The sequence below is a fragment of the Daphnia pulicaria genome, chromosome 1 (genome assembly GCF_021234035.1).
Source record: "Daphnia pulicaria isolate SC F1-1A chromosome 1, SC_F0-13Bv2, whole genome shotgun sequence".
In the NCBI taxonomy this organism is placed as follows: domain Eukaryota; kingdom Metazoa; phylum Arthropoda; class Branchiopoda; order Diplostraca; family Daphniidae; genus Daphnia; species Daphnia pulicaria.
The window spans coordinates 32,395,338-32,409,604 of record NC_060913.1 but is presented as its reverse complement, the minus strand read 5'-3'; the positions used below and the strand labels follow the sequence as shown (position 1 = coordinate 32,409,604).

The 14,267-nt window shown below is 35.5% G+C and overlaps 1 long non-coding RNA gene across 1 annotated transcript; it reads right to left on the bottom strand.

The window, feature by feature from the left end:
• Positions 1-11,898: 11,898 nt before the first annotated feature.
• Positions 11,899-12,889, bottom strand: LOC124320988. Its single transcript, XR_006914095.1, has 3 exons — positions 12,473-12,889; positions 12,103-12,225; positions 11,899-12,042 (listed from the first exon to the last, which is right to left on the bottom strand). It is a non-coding gene; the product is annotated as an uncharacterized LOC124320988 (long non-coding RNA).
• Positions 12,890-14,267: the final 1,378 nt, after the last annotated feature.

The following is a 14,267-nucleotide window of genomic DNA, read 5'->3' as shown; positions in this document are numbered from 1 at the left end:
TGTGTATTGTGAGAAGTCCCTTCATCGTCGGGGTAATTTTGGCGTTTGATATGGTTTGCCTCGTAGTAATACTACCCAAGTACCCATTAAAAGATTCAAAGTGGACCTATTATGTCATCGTGCATTTCTTTGGGATGTGAATTGATACCGATTATTTTCTCTAAATTAAAAATGATAAAAATTTCAATTAATTTATTCAAGATTTTTAATAATAGTTGGTAAAAATCTTTACCTTCATTAACGTAAATTGCAGTGCCGTCATCTTGTATTATGGAATAAAAATGGCTTTTCAAATCACATTTTCCAATGTTTTCATGCCAAATATGTTTTCTCGCGCAATAATAATCCCAATCGATAATCACTCCATTTCCCAACCTGTAACCTTGAGGCTCTCTATCTAAGAAAACGACCATTCCAACAGCGTTTTCATTGAACATATGGCCCCGCATCTTGGGAATGATTGGTTTCTGAAATTAATAAAAGTTAATTTTTTTTTAAGTTTCTGTTTACTTTAGAGATAAATTTTATAAATAGTTTCGACTGATTTTAATTGGTGGAGGTTGATTCGTTCGAACTTTCACGCTACCCAAATATTTTGGAGAAAGCTCTTTAAACAGTTTCAAATGAGTACCAGCCAACGACATGTTTCAGCAGCAAAAACAGGCAAAAGACTAATCAGACAAAAACCTAGCAGATGAAGACGATAAAGTTAAATGACGGTCATAAATCGTAATCATCAACGTTCTCCTACCGCAGAATTTTTTGGAATTTGGCCATCAGTTACATCGGAAAAACATTTGCAGATTGTTCCATCGTAAACCTAGGCCAGTTAGGGGAAGAAAGTCCCAGCTGGGAAATCAGATTACTCATCATCTTCTATCATTACCCTACAAAAAACCATAAGCAAGAAAAACATAGATTGAAAAGTTTGATCAAAGTTTAACTTTACCGAATGCAATGCACATGGAGCTATTTTGGTGTATGATTTGTGCAATCTACAGTCCTTCTCTCAAATGGATACATGGTTTTAGGAATTGGAAACATTCGCTAGAAAACAATTCAAGTTAAAATGCTAATTGGCAAAAAATATACAAGATGTTTTAGTGTCTTTCAGTGAACATTGTTTCACACTTATTGTTTTCCTAGGAACGAAGAGAAGTGAGCAGGAAAAAAGGGCTCAAGTTTGCCAAAAATCATTCAATGATATTCTTTGAAGCAAGCGCAAAAACTAAAGATGGAGTCCAAATGGCCTTTGAAGAACTTGTCCAAAAGGTACAAAAATAACTTTTACCAAAAGATTCTTATCTGTGTCAATTTCTTGTCACGTTTTATGCTCCCCAGATTATTCAAACACCTGGTTTATGGGAAGTCAATGCGCCCTCGCAAAGAGGGATGTCCCTCTCCTACAGAACAGAAGGCGGACAACCTTGATCATGTTTGGGTTACTGCAGTTTGGAATGAAGAGAGAGTTCTCATTGTGTAAATTTCTTCGGGGTAGACCACAGAGAGTTGTCGAGAACTTCCGCCATTAAGAACCCATTTTCCTTCATTTTCCTTTTTTTTTCCTGTCCAATATACATAACCTAGTGATTATTAAAAACTTCATTTAATAAAGTTTAAAATTTTTCAAAATTTTACGACGAAATTTTACGACGGAAAGTTGCCAAAGTGTATAGGATAAGCATATAGAAATTGTCAGAAGTAATCAGATGCAAATTTCGGACTTGCTGTCCGGTGATTTCATTTGGCAGGGTTGGATTGGTTGGGTCGTTTTTTTTCTCATGTCGTCGTCTTTCTGCATTCCAACGGCAGCAGTTTGGTCGTTTTCTCCAGCAGATTTGAGTGCTCTTAACCTCATAAAACATTGCTGAAAACGTATAATAACCAAATTTCAATAATGTCTGATGTCTCCAGTAGCACTGAAGCTCAGCAAAAGATTTATTCTGATGACAAACTGCCAACATATAGCAGTATAGGCTATTTAATCCACCTAAATAGAGCAGTCCACCTGATCAGCTGGTGGCTGCACGAAAAATAGCTCAGCAAGTAAATTTCCAAAAAATGTGGTCGTCTTGTTAAACTCTGGTGCCGTGGCTCTCAATGCTCTCACTCCAGGTAAATATAAAACTACGATTACAAATGCAATGATTATGGGAGCTTAAATAGAAGAGTTAAACCTGGTCCAAATTAGTTAGATGTTAGTTAATTAGTTAGTTATTCTTGATTAGCATTGATCATGTCGCAGATGTAAGCCCCCCCCCCCCAGTCGATGCATGGCAGTTTCTGTTTGCACTACCTATTTTTTTTCATTTGTGCAGATTTGAGGCCTGAGACAGCCATCGTAACAACAAGTGGGCAAGTTCTAATTGTGGTTCATCAGAAGCAAGCATGGTATCATCACTAGGGCAATGATTTGTGTTACCTTTATTTCTCTGGATATTTTAATGATGCACAACTTGCATCTTAAATGCCACGCGGAAACCTTTAAATTCTCCTTTTATAACAAATTAAGATTTATCTACCGTCTCATTTTCAACTTTTCTTGACTTGATGTTTCTGCAAATATTTTTTCGTAACCCATTTTTAGTTAGACAAACAGCATCCCGTTTCATTGAAGAAACTTCCAGGATGTCGATCGAGTTACTGTATCTCTTCTTCCTCTTTCTTCAAATGTCGTCGTGTAATATGCCCATGCAAATGTGAGGGTATTCACGAGGACCCCTTGTTCCCTATCCTGCTTGGCGTATTTAACTCTTCAGTGGATGGATGGAGCACCTGTGAATATGCCTGACCGTATTTCCCATGCTGAAAGGTAGGAAAACTGTCACTGTATTCTTCTTTTTTTCCAAATTTGGCTAAAAAATTGACACGAGAGCCCCTATTGGTCTTTAAAAAAAGGGGGCAATTGAAAATGCAGAACAATGTTTTATAATTCCGTTTGCCATCCAGCCAAGTAAAATCTGGCAAATTCCGTTTTCGATTTCATCAGAATTCTCCTGTTTTCTACAAGTGTATATTTTTATGTAGTATATGCAGTATATGTATTCTAAAACTGGTATTCAGAAATTTTCAAGGAAACAAAATATTGTATTTTATCGGCTGATGGCTAATGCTGGTACAGTATCTTGCAGAAAAACCTGACAACGCCTACAAATCTGTCAGCTTTTTCTGCAAGATACTGTACCTAGCATATACTTACAAAAGTTGCTAGACGTAATGTCTTTTTACTGTGTATGCTTCTAGAGTCTTTTCTTTTTCCCTCCAATTCACCAGAAAATCGGGGTGATAAGATGAAAATTTTTATTGATTGGCATTTGGAGATATCCAAATTGTACGTAGATGGGATGCAATATTGTTGTGATTGAAACGACAGAAAGAAAGAAAAAAAAACTATTTTTTGAAGAACCGCCACTCGCTCATCAGCTACGGTATATCGGTCACATTATAAGTTATAAAGTTTGGATAGGTCAATAGCCCCGGAACAACCAAAAAAAAGAAAAATATTAGTGAAATTTTGTGTGTGTTAATCCGGAACAAAGAGGACGGGAGTTCTTCAACGCTTCAACTTATTTGTGTCATCTTCTCGCTCGTAAATCTAAAAAAAAAAAATTTGAAATTCTGCTATGAAGCATTACTGTGGATATATTATTTTTTGGCCAAAATGGGCCTTCAGATACTCAAAATGTTTTGGGGATTTAAAAAAATTAACATTGAATAAAAAACTCAAATGGTCTGCCAAAAAAAAAGTAAAACAATAAATAAAATAAAACTCAATGAAGAGACCAGTACCTGAACTGTTTTTGGTGCATCTTTGCTCGGTATTCCAAAATCAAGCAATCTTTTATTCGCAGATATACAAGATAAAGATCCGACGCAATTGAGACATTTGTTCAACAATAAACGGAATTCGGTGTTGGGGTATCTTCTTCGTCTTTAAAAGGTTTAAATGCTGCATGGCTATGAATGTTGACTCGGTCACTATGACATTTGAGTTTACCGTTGACGTGATATTTTCCGCATGTGACTGATAACTTGTTCCACTGAGAAAATACCGTCATTCTGTCATTGCTAGAATATGAAATAAGGTGTTACGTAGTTGATCATTTTCAATTTTAGGATTTGTAACTAATTCCATTTTAAAAAGCTTTTATCATCAAATGATCTTCTTCTTGGTTACGTTTTCAGGGGAAATTTTGTAAACATGTATAAAAGAAGATAAGTTTGGACAGTGGTCTACCTTCGTTCGTAATTATGTATGTTTTTTAGACAGTTGTTAAGTGTGGGTAGTTTTGAGTATTTCCTTTTATAAATTTCAATTTGAACGCTGGAAATATATTTAAAAAAAAAGAAGTTATGGTAGAAACTGAAAACGATTTAGATTAGTTCACGTCATGTGTGCTAATACAAATCTTTATCATGTGTGACACATGATAAAGGTTATGGAGCTAGTAAACAATTTCATAATAGTTGCGAATTCAGAGATGAAGGAAAGACGAAAATCAAGTAGCAACTACGATTTTTGCTGCATAATTGCCTGTTACATGGGAAACCAGACCCATCTTGCAGATTCCTGGTTTTTACCTCTTATCCCCCATTACCTCAAGTGAAAATGACACATTTTATTTCAAAAACACGCCAGATTTTAGATTATTTTAGAATTTTTTATTCCACAGTGATTCAAAATTAAATTGACCTAACCTAGAGGAAATGTATCTTGCACGATTCGATGGGGGCCATGTACTGCATGGCCTTTATAGAACAAGTACTTCAAACATAAACTCTGAAGCGTACAAGAAACACATCAAGTGTGGCTTCAGCTGACATCGAAGATGCATAGGAAGAAGTTGAGTTCTCCTCACACACCGATTCAGAATCGGAAGCATCATCATCTGTTTCTGGTCCAAACACTCCAAAAGCAAGAGAGCCGAAGAAGAGGAGCCCTATTTGGCAATGTGAAGGATCGGAAAAAGCTATCCAAACATTTTTTCTGGTCAAAATAGAAGAAAAAGATAAAGAAGATAAATATTGCAAATATGTCAACCAAGAAAGAAAAACAACAAATATGAGACTTCTTCTAGAGAACCACCACAGAGAAGAAATAAAAAAACTGCAAGATTATGAAAATACAGCAGCTGAAAATTAAAGTAAGAAACCTTCAGGAATATCGCGATCTTCAGGACTCGTCGACTTCTTTAACAAACCATCTAATTCAACTAAACCACGTGTCAAAAATCCGTATCCTCAAAACATTTTATCCTACAAAACGTTTAAAGAGGATCTTACTTGCCTGGTAGGATTCACCTCCTTTCCACTTAGCATGGTAGATAGCTAGTGGTCATCATGCATTGCTGTTTAATGCAAACAGTCGCATTGCCGATCTTCCAAGCCGAAACACCCTCAAAAAGTAGGTTGTGGATCATTCAATAAAAGTGAAGTTAAATGTCATCACATCGTTAAAAGCTGCGAAGAATTTTTTCGTCACAATGAAAATTAAGAGCCAATCAGCACTCAACAAATTTTATCTTGGTGTTGTAGGAAGGGAGAATGGAGTGAAACGGGACAGCGAGAGGGAAAAAAAATAAATCATAAATAAAAAAATAAATTTAAATCATTATAAAATTATCAAAAAATTACCTCAAATGGGAATTGATGTATTCTAATGAGGGTAAAAGTTTGGATCGTTTTGGTTAAAAATATAGGTTTTATTTAAAAAATTAAAAACAGCTTTTTCTTCGCTAAAAATAATTCGCCATTTAGTGTTTCCTACTCAAACCATCAGAAAATTTTATACTTTGAACATACTGACATGTTTGACCTCCACAGATTTAGCGGAACACTAATAAACATCTAAACTAAGACTTGTTTCTGTTGCAATAAGCTCTGGTTAAAATCTAAAAATTATTTTCTTTATTTTCGCTTGACCTTAACAGTGTTGAATCACTGTATTTAGCTCTTCAAAGGGTACAGAAAAGTTACCAATTCGACCTCCGCCCTCCACCAAAGAAGGTTAGGACCGCTCCACAAAACTTTTTCAGCTCTTGCAGATTGTGGGCATATCTAGGCCGAGCTCTCCTATACCTAGTGAAACGGAGGCCCATGAGGAGTCCCGTGGATAAGCCCTTCGTTCTCGAGATCGTCGTTATGTTCCTGAACCATTTTTTTTTTGCGCTCACTGGAATTCCAAGAGGATCCTGGTTTTGCAGCTTCTGGAGTTTTTCACGGTTTTGACGATGATTCTTCTCGATCTCGATTCAAGACGTGCTAGGCATAGTCGCGGACGTTCTCCTTCTTCTTAGTACAGAGATTGCTATTCTAACCCGTCTTCGAGTTTTGCGTCGCCTGTTGGTAGATGTCGTTTCTCCGAGGTCGTCCAAGTATTACGAAATGCAAATTTTTGCGTTTTTTATCAAGCGGGATTACCGGGAAACTTTGTCCGCCGAGTCCGGATCTTCCGATAAAATAACTCCTTCCAGGTTAATGTTTTTTTTTTCATTTAACCAATCTGCATTTTTTCTCCAATTTAATCGCTATCAATTATAGCTATCATCTCCCGTTGACGAATTGTTGCGATTCTGACGGCTTTGGTTCGAATGTTTACGCTTGCCGTGCTGACATTTACAAATCCCCGCTTGTCTAATTTGTGTATGAATATAGAAAAATGATCCTTCAACATGACTTTTGAGGCAAAATATAGGCCGCATACTTTGCAAATTTGATCCAAGATTTGGGATTGAATGGTAGGACAGTAATATGGTAAATTTCGAATGGTAAGCGTCGATCTGGGTAGAATATCGTCTAGTTTTAAACTGACGAATAAAGATGGAAATCTATGATTTGGCTGGCCCGTCCATTAAAACATTTTACTAAACTCAATCAACCCTTCCAGTGAGAACCTTACCATCAATATAGCTTTGACACCTTGAAGGAAATGCTCTTAACTTCACCTATTCTTTTCCATCCCAATTATCAACTTCCCTTCAAGATCCAAACAGACACTAGTGGATATGGCGTGGGCGCCATTTTGGTTCAACATCAGGAGGGGGGAGAACGGGTGATATCCTACGTAGTCGGTTTCTGAGTTCAGCCAAGTTAAACGAGTTACTCGGTTTCAGAGAAAGTATGCTTGGCTTTGGGTTGGGCGGTCGACACATTTAAAACTTACATTTGGTGAAATAAAGTATACGGGTTCTTACTGACCATCATGCTCTTTGCTGTCTGTTAAAAAAGGAACTTAGCTGGTCGTTTGCCCTGTTGGAATCTCCAATTACAAGATCTAGATTTGTAAATTGTGAATCGTAGTGGAAAACTTCATCATGATGCCGATGCATTATCACGCCAACCGATAGATCCCTCTGAGACCGATATCACCAATAGGCAGGGACAACCAACGAACCCCTTTACCCGTCAATATCTAATTAAAATATCACCGAAATTAAATATTTCCCGCATAGGGATAATTTAATATACTCTAGCTCATTTTTGAAGCACGATTCATTAAAGTAAAAAAAATGGTAGCCGACATAGGAATTGTCGAAATGACCCGTCCTCTAGCTCAAGTAGTCCATGCTAAACACCCCCTACTTTGAACTATGCGTTAGGTATGTGTCACAAGTTTTTAAAAATTTTTATTCCATCAAAATATAGTCCAATCCTGCTAGTTTAAGTATACTAAGGAATAAGGATGGTAGAAAAAATTATATTTATTCCATAAAATGCAAAAAGTGTCAAAATCGCTCTTGTTTGAAAATTCGCAAAACGTGTTGACATTTTTTTTGCTTGAAAATTGCTCATTTTATAGCCTAATACGTCCTCAAAAACATATAAAAAATTTAGAGGACTGTAATTTTTTGTTTTCGAGAAATTTGCATTGCCCTTGGACACGATAACATAAAAAATTTTAAAAATGCGCATGGTTAAAGGGTTATCTAAAACATTATTGCGAACTAAATTTTTTAAAGCGGGAAGAGAAAAAAATAAAACCTGGTATTTTTCGGTGTTTTTAATTTTTTTTTTCCAAATCAGTGAAAACCCAATTTTACTTATTTTCATATTATTGATTATTGGGTTCGACTTTATGCTCGGTCTTTACCCAAATTCAACTCATTAACGATGACATCTTTGAGTTTGCTGTAGACATAATAAGAAAAAAAAGTAGTTATTCGGTATAATCGATAAAAAACGAATTTAAAGAAAAAAACATTACAAAATTTTACAAAAAATTGCGTTTTTTGGTGAAAAGCAATACAAAAAACTCGGTTTTTGTTTAGACAACTCAAATACGTCGTTGACTAGTTCGAGTCCGGGCATCAAGTAATTATTTTCACAAGCACTTGGGGTATTAAGTAAATAAGATCAATAATTATGGGTGTAAGTAATTTTTCTCTTAAGTAATTACGGAATTAAATAATAAAATTCGTGAGTAATTATTTTCTGTCAGCTAAGTAATTATGGTAGTAAGTAATACTGGCAACAAGTAATTTAGCTAACCAACACAAGTAATTCCCTTTTGCAAGTAAATAAATTCACAAGTAATTAAAGCCATAAGTAATTCAAGTACCAAGTAATTATGTTCTTAAGCATTTTAATTAAAAAGTTAGTCATATTTAATTGTTTATACTCCGTACTAGAATGAATAATTATGATATTTATTATTTTGTATTTAGAGAATTATAGTGATGCTGCACAAAAAGGAAAAACCACATTTATTAATTGCGTGGTCCGGGAGGGAATAGAAGTACATTTGGCAATGGCGCCAATGGCGCCAATGGCTACACGAAAAATAAGATAACATGAGATTACAAATTTACAGCCCCGGCAAAATTTAGCAAACGCTTCGATCGCGCTCCAGTTTTATTCAGCACCCGTTACAAATGATAGGTCCAACAATTAATATCAAAATTAATTATTTCGCTTCATGTGTGTAAAAGAAACGGAATAAAGGGTAGGAATTAACGTTGACAATTATTTTGTTCCAGCATTCCAAGTCGTTGAAAGCCGTTTGCAAGGAGCGGAATATCTGGCAGAAACAGGCAACACCAACATTCCAAATCAAATTGATGAGATGTTTGGCCGAACGAGAGCAAGTACCCAATGTCTCGCATGGTTTCACACCCGCCCCAAAATCAGCCGACTTGAAATCCGTGCCGCTCTAAGTTTGTCGATTAACTTTTTACCCGTTTGGCTTTGCACTTTCCCCGTCACGTTGAACGCCATCGCTATTTACTGGGGCTTTCGTCTGGGAACCGAGCTGCCCGACACTATTCCGAATCAATCCTTTCATTTGCGACTTGTTCCTCATTCGAATTGTTTACAATCCGCTCATGTACAGTATGGTCCAAAAAAATCCGAACACCGATTTTATTTTGAAAGCCACCTACCCACATTGCGGGAAACTATGTTTCACTTTTGGTCCTAATTTTGGGGGCTAAGAACAAAGCGAAAGGTGGGAAGAAGGAAAAAGGAGTAATAGGCTCATTTAGCCACCGGTCATGCCTTTCCCCCAAAAAAAAATCATGAATGAAACCAGACAGGCTGTCTGAAATTTCCTTTGCGGGTAAAAACGAATAACCGCATTGCAATAGCCTTAGGCCTTAGGCCCTAGGCTCACCGTCAATATTTCGACAAGTAACAAGAAAAGGAAAAAGCTGTCCAAATCCTGCACCATAAAGCGGGAAAAATTCAAAGTTATCGTAATGTTGCTTTGAATCACGTTTCATGCAAGTCAATTTTGACCGAATGTCGTGATGTCAATGAAATCATTTCATTGGCGATTATTAATCATTTCCTATTTTTTTCCTATCACATCATTTAATTAAAGAAGTAATGAAAAACGACAATTTGATTGTCAATTAAACGAGATTTCATTTTTTAGAGATGCCGAGATTTGAACTCGAGACCTTAGGGGTAGAAGAAAACCCCCGTATCCACTAGACTGGGACTAGATACTTCACGTTAGCGTGAAGGTAGAGTTTGAAATTCGAAGTACGTAAGTTAGTTGTTCGAGACTTGTGCAAGATTTGGATTTTAAGACAATTGGATTTTTCAGTTAGGCAATTGTATGCAGAACTAACGAATTGAATACGATATAAAACATTTAGGATTTTGAACACATGTTAAATGTAAAAGACTATAGCTTTTTCATATAAAAAGGATTTATTATTTTTTTAATGGTCCGTTATTGGGAAAATAACAAAAAGTAATATTGATTTATTCATCTTTCATAATAGTCATTCATTGGGAAAACAACAAAACAATTTAACAGCCACCTTGACGCAGCAAAGCAATAATCTAATATTATATCAATATGTGGGTTATCGACCGAAGAATATTCTCGGAAAACAATATTTTACCATTACGGGACTAGACTTATCCATTTTTTGGCCGTAGGGACATCCTTGGCGAGATCCTCTGCATCTGTCTATTGCCTGTCGGGACAAACCCCTATAGGGAATCCCCTCTTAACCCTTGTTTACGTCGCTTCTAGAAGTTAAAAACTTTTATTGACTCAAGTCGAAAAACATCTATAATACCGCTGTTGGTGTAGTGGTTATAGCATTGAATTGGTAACTCAAGGTGTGATGGTTCAAACCCACTCAAGACTAAAAACAAGAACCTGTCGAATAACAAGTTGAAAATGAATAAATATTCCACGCTGGACATTATATAACCATAAACACAACAACCAGGTTTCCGTCAAAATTTTAAGAGTAGTAAAACTGTTATTTCACCAATAAAAGTAAAATAAGTAAAACAAGTTGAAAAAATATTGTGAGCCAACAAATTTGGGTGCAAAAATATATTGGAAAAATATTTAAAAAAATTATTTTACCAACATCTCAATTGTAGGAATATAATATTTTAGCAATATTTGGGAAATATACTCTGCTAGCTGGGTCCCTACGGCCGAAAAAGGGTTAAACATGACAAATGGAACTTCAAAATATCTCTATATTCGGTCTGACATAGTTATAAATAAATGCGAAATTTGCAACGCTTACGCTAAGTGCAACAACCTTCGCAGTTTGGGACCTTAAATTTCTGAATCCAGACCAAGGAGTCCAACGTTGAATCGCCGCTTTTTTATGTTTCCCTTGTAAAGCAGCCTTTCTCTGTTCCATTCTCCTTTTCCTCTCTTCGTCCTCTTCCTTTATCTTACGAATACTACAACAAGATGAAACATTAATGTCATTCAGGAAATATCAGCAGAAACTTAATGCTTAAGATACTTTTCAGCGTGCATCTCTCGGACAACTGTTTCCATTACATCTGGTGGATAGGTTCGCATCAACTTTTCTGTTTCAGTAATAAGACTATCAAATGGTAGATTATCAGGGACCTAAGATAAAACTGTAAGAACATTAATTGAAAGAGCTTATTAAAAAAATAGTACGTTGGAGAGCATTTGATGTAGAAGCGGCATCTCGCACGGTGTCAAGAAAATATCACTTGCTCTATGCAACACGACGACAGCAGATAGATTACATAGAGGTCCATGGATGTGAGAACATAAATACATCAAACAATCTTACGACAGTTTCGTAATCGTTGAGAACATGGCCAAACCAAGTAATCGCCCAAGGAAGGCAGAAAATTGTCCCTAGCTCCGACCTAGAATTATAACAGGTTATTCCAATTTTAAAGAGAATCTTTCTCTTTTTTTTAGGGGGGGGGGAGAGGGGTTTCAAATACCTCATCAAATAATTGTACAAATCACGATTTTCATTTTTGACTAGTGCATACACTAAGTTAAGAATTTCCATTGTAGATAGGTTCCATATCTGGTTCCATAAACAGTTGGAAATGTGATTGGGAAAGTCTGCATAACACACTGTAACTTTTCTCTTCTCCTAAAAGAAGCAACAGTGTGATGGCAATATTGTGAAAACCCTGTGCATGGAAGCATATTAATTGTAAGAGGATCATCTTCGTAATTTAATTTTGCTATAACCTGATAGTAATGGAGACCTTCATTTGCTATCAGAACTCTTATTATCAGCTCTGTGACTTTTACTTGGAGGTCTGCTTGAAAATTTTCATTAATACCTAGGCGGATAACAAAATTTTAAGAATAGAAAATATACATAAAAGAAATATTATTGCTACCTGGAGGGAAGCATTTTAAAATACGTTGACATCCAATACCACCTGGTTGTAGTACTGATGATGCTTTATCTTTTGTCTTCTGATGAAACTCCTGTTTCCTTTAACTGGTGTAACAATTTGATTCTTAACAAATAGACAGAATAAACAAACATTTTTACACAAATGTTGTGATACACCACCATTGCATCCTAAAATCTCCTTGTTCGCAGCTGAATTTCTGTCCGTCTCCACGATTCCTTTCTCCCTCGTCCCCTCGTTACGTCGTCTGCACCCCCACCGTTGCCAGATTTTACCCCTCTTTTTTACCTTTGGCGCCGGTGCGCCACAAATGTTAACTTACATTTACTTATAAAGAAAGAAAATATGTTACCCAAGACAAAATATTTTTCACAAACAACGCATATTTTGACTTTTGAGCCTCAATTAACCAGCAATTAACTCTTGTCTGACTTTTGGAAAAAAAAAACTGACAAGTGACAAGCAGACAACTCGAAACTGTTGATGTAATTTCCAGGCGCGTTCTTAAAACTGCAAACGCGTAAAAGTTTGTACGCAACCTGAACCTACGCAATAACGCAATCAATAAATGACGTTTCACTTTAAATCTCTAAATACAAAATAATAAAAGTGTTTACACCGTGTAAATACATAAGATAATAATTACTTAAGAAAATAGTTACTTGTGAGAATAATTACTAATGAAAATAATTTCTTAAGAGAACAATTACTTAAGAATATAATTACTTAAGTCATTGCTAGTGACTTACGAACAATTGTACTAATAGAACCGATTATTTGTGAACATAATTTTAATTACTGGTGACCATAATTACTGGCAAGTATTTGACTAAATACACGTTGCATGAATTACTTAAAGCCCGAATTATTAAACATTTTAAATACAACAGTCCATAATTACTTAAGAACAAAAATACTTGTGTCCTTAATTTCAATAAAGTAAAATTTCGTTAGTGCTTGATACCATATTTACTAGTGAAAATAATTACTTGTATCCGGATCCCGTTTAGGATTGAGTATCACGAAAAATAATTACACCGATGTGAAGCTCGCTAAAAGCCGGTCGAGTAAACAGCCCATAAAGCCCCTTGGGCGCCTTCAGGATTTAGAATTAGCTAATAGGAATGTGAATTCTGTTATTTTTAAGTTGGGAGTTGATATAATTTGCTAGTTTTAAATTCACCGGTAATTTTATTTTCAGTTGTTTTGTTTCGGCCGTCAGAACCTAACTTTAAAAATTGGCCGTTCTATTTCAACATTGGTCATCTTCTCTGGTTTACATTTGTTCAATGTGGGGCACCATCTGTTGTAAGACTGAGAACCATTGAAAAAAATGGTCGACATGAAAATCAGAATGGTCGTTTTTTTCGTGTTTTTTGTGCCTTTAATTTAAAGGCACAATGAATCTTGAATCTTTTAAAGGCTTTAAAAGATTCAAGGAGTTACATACAGTACCTACCAGAAGTTTGGAAACGCGCGGGACAAGCTTTTGTAAAAAGCTGATATTCGCCGCGTTCCCAAAAAGTGGGTTTTTGACGGAGGGTATTGAAATTTTTTTTAAAGTAGGGAGACTAGGTGGGACACTTTTTTTCTTTACGCTGCAAATATTTTGAATAGAAGAATTAATAAGTTAAAATAAAAGTATAGGAGTGATTCCCATGAATTTCTCTACATAAGTTTATTTTTTCATATTTTTTCGTTAAACTATGTAATAGTTATTTAATTAAATGTAAAGAGGAAAAACTGAAGGAAAAAAAATTTTTAGGGTTAAACGGAACAGAGCCAGGGGCAAAACGGAACACCATTTTTCTCTGCAACGGATGGATTAAATTTATTGAAAGACCCACTAGTGAAAAGGAAATTCATTTTTCTTTCAGAATTACTGTAATTTTATTCATTCTATTGAGAATAAGTGGAAATACAATAAAAAAAGTAAAGATATATTTTTTTCGATCTTTTTTAGTCGTTTACCTGGCAACAGATGGCTGTACCATTTGACCCGGACCCAAACAACATCACATAAACTAAATTATCAAATACTTAGAAACACATTCAAATAGCTATCTGGGTTTTATAAAAATATTTATAGAAGTATAAAAAATTGAAAACGAAACGTCCAAATATTTTTTTCCAATTCCCATTTTTTT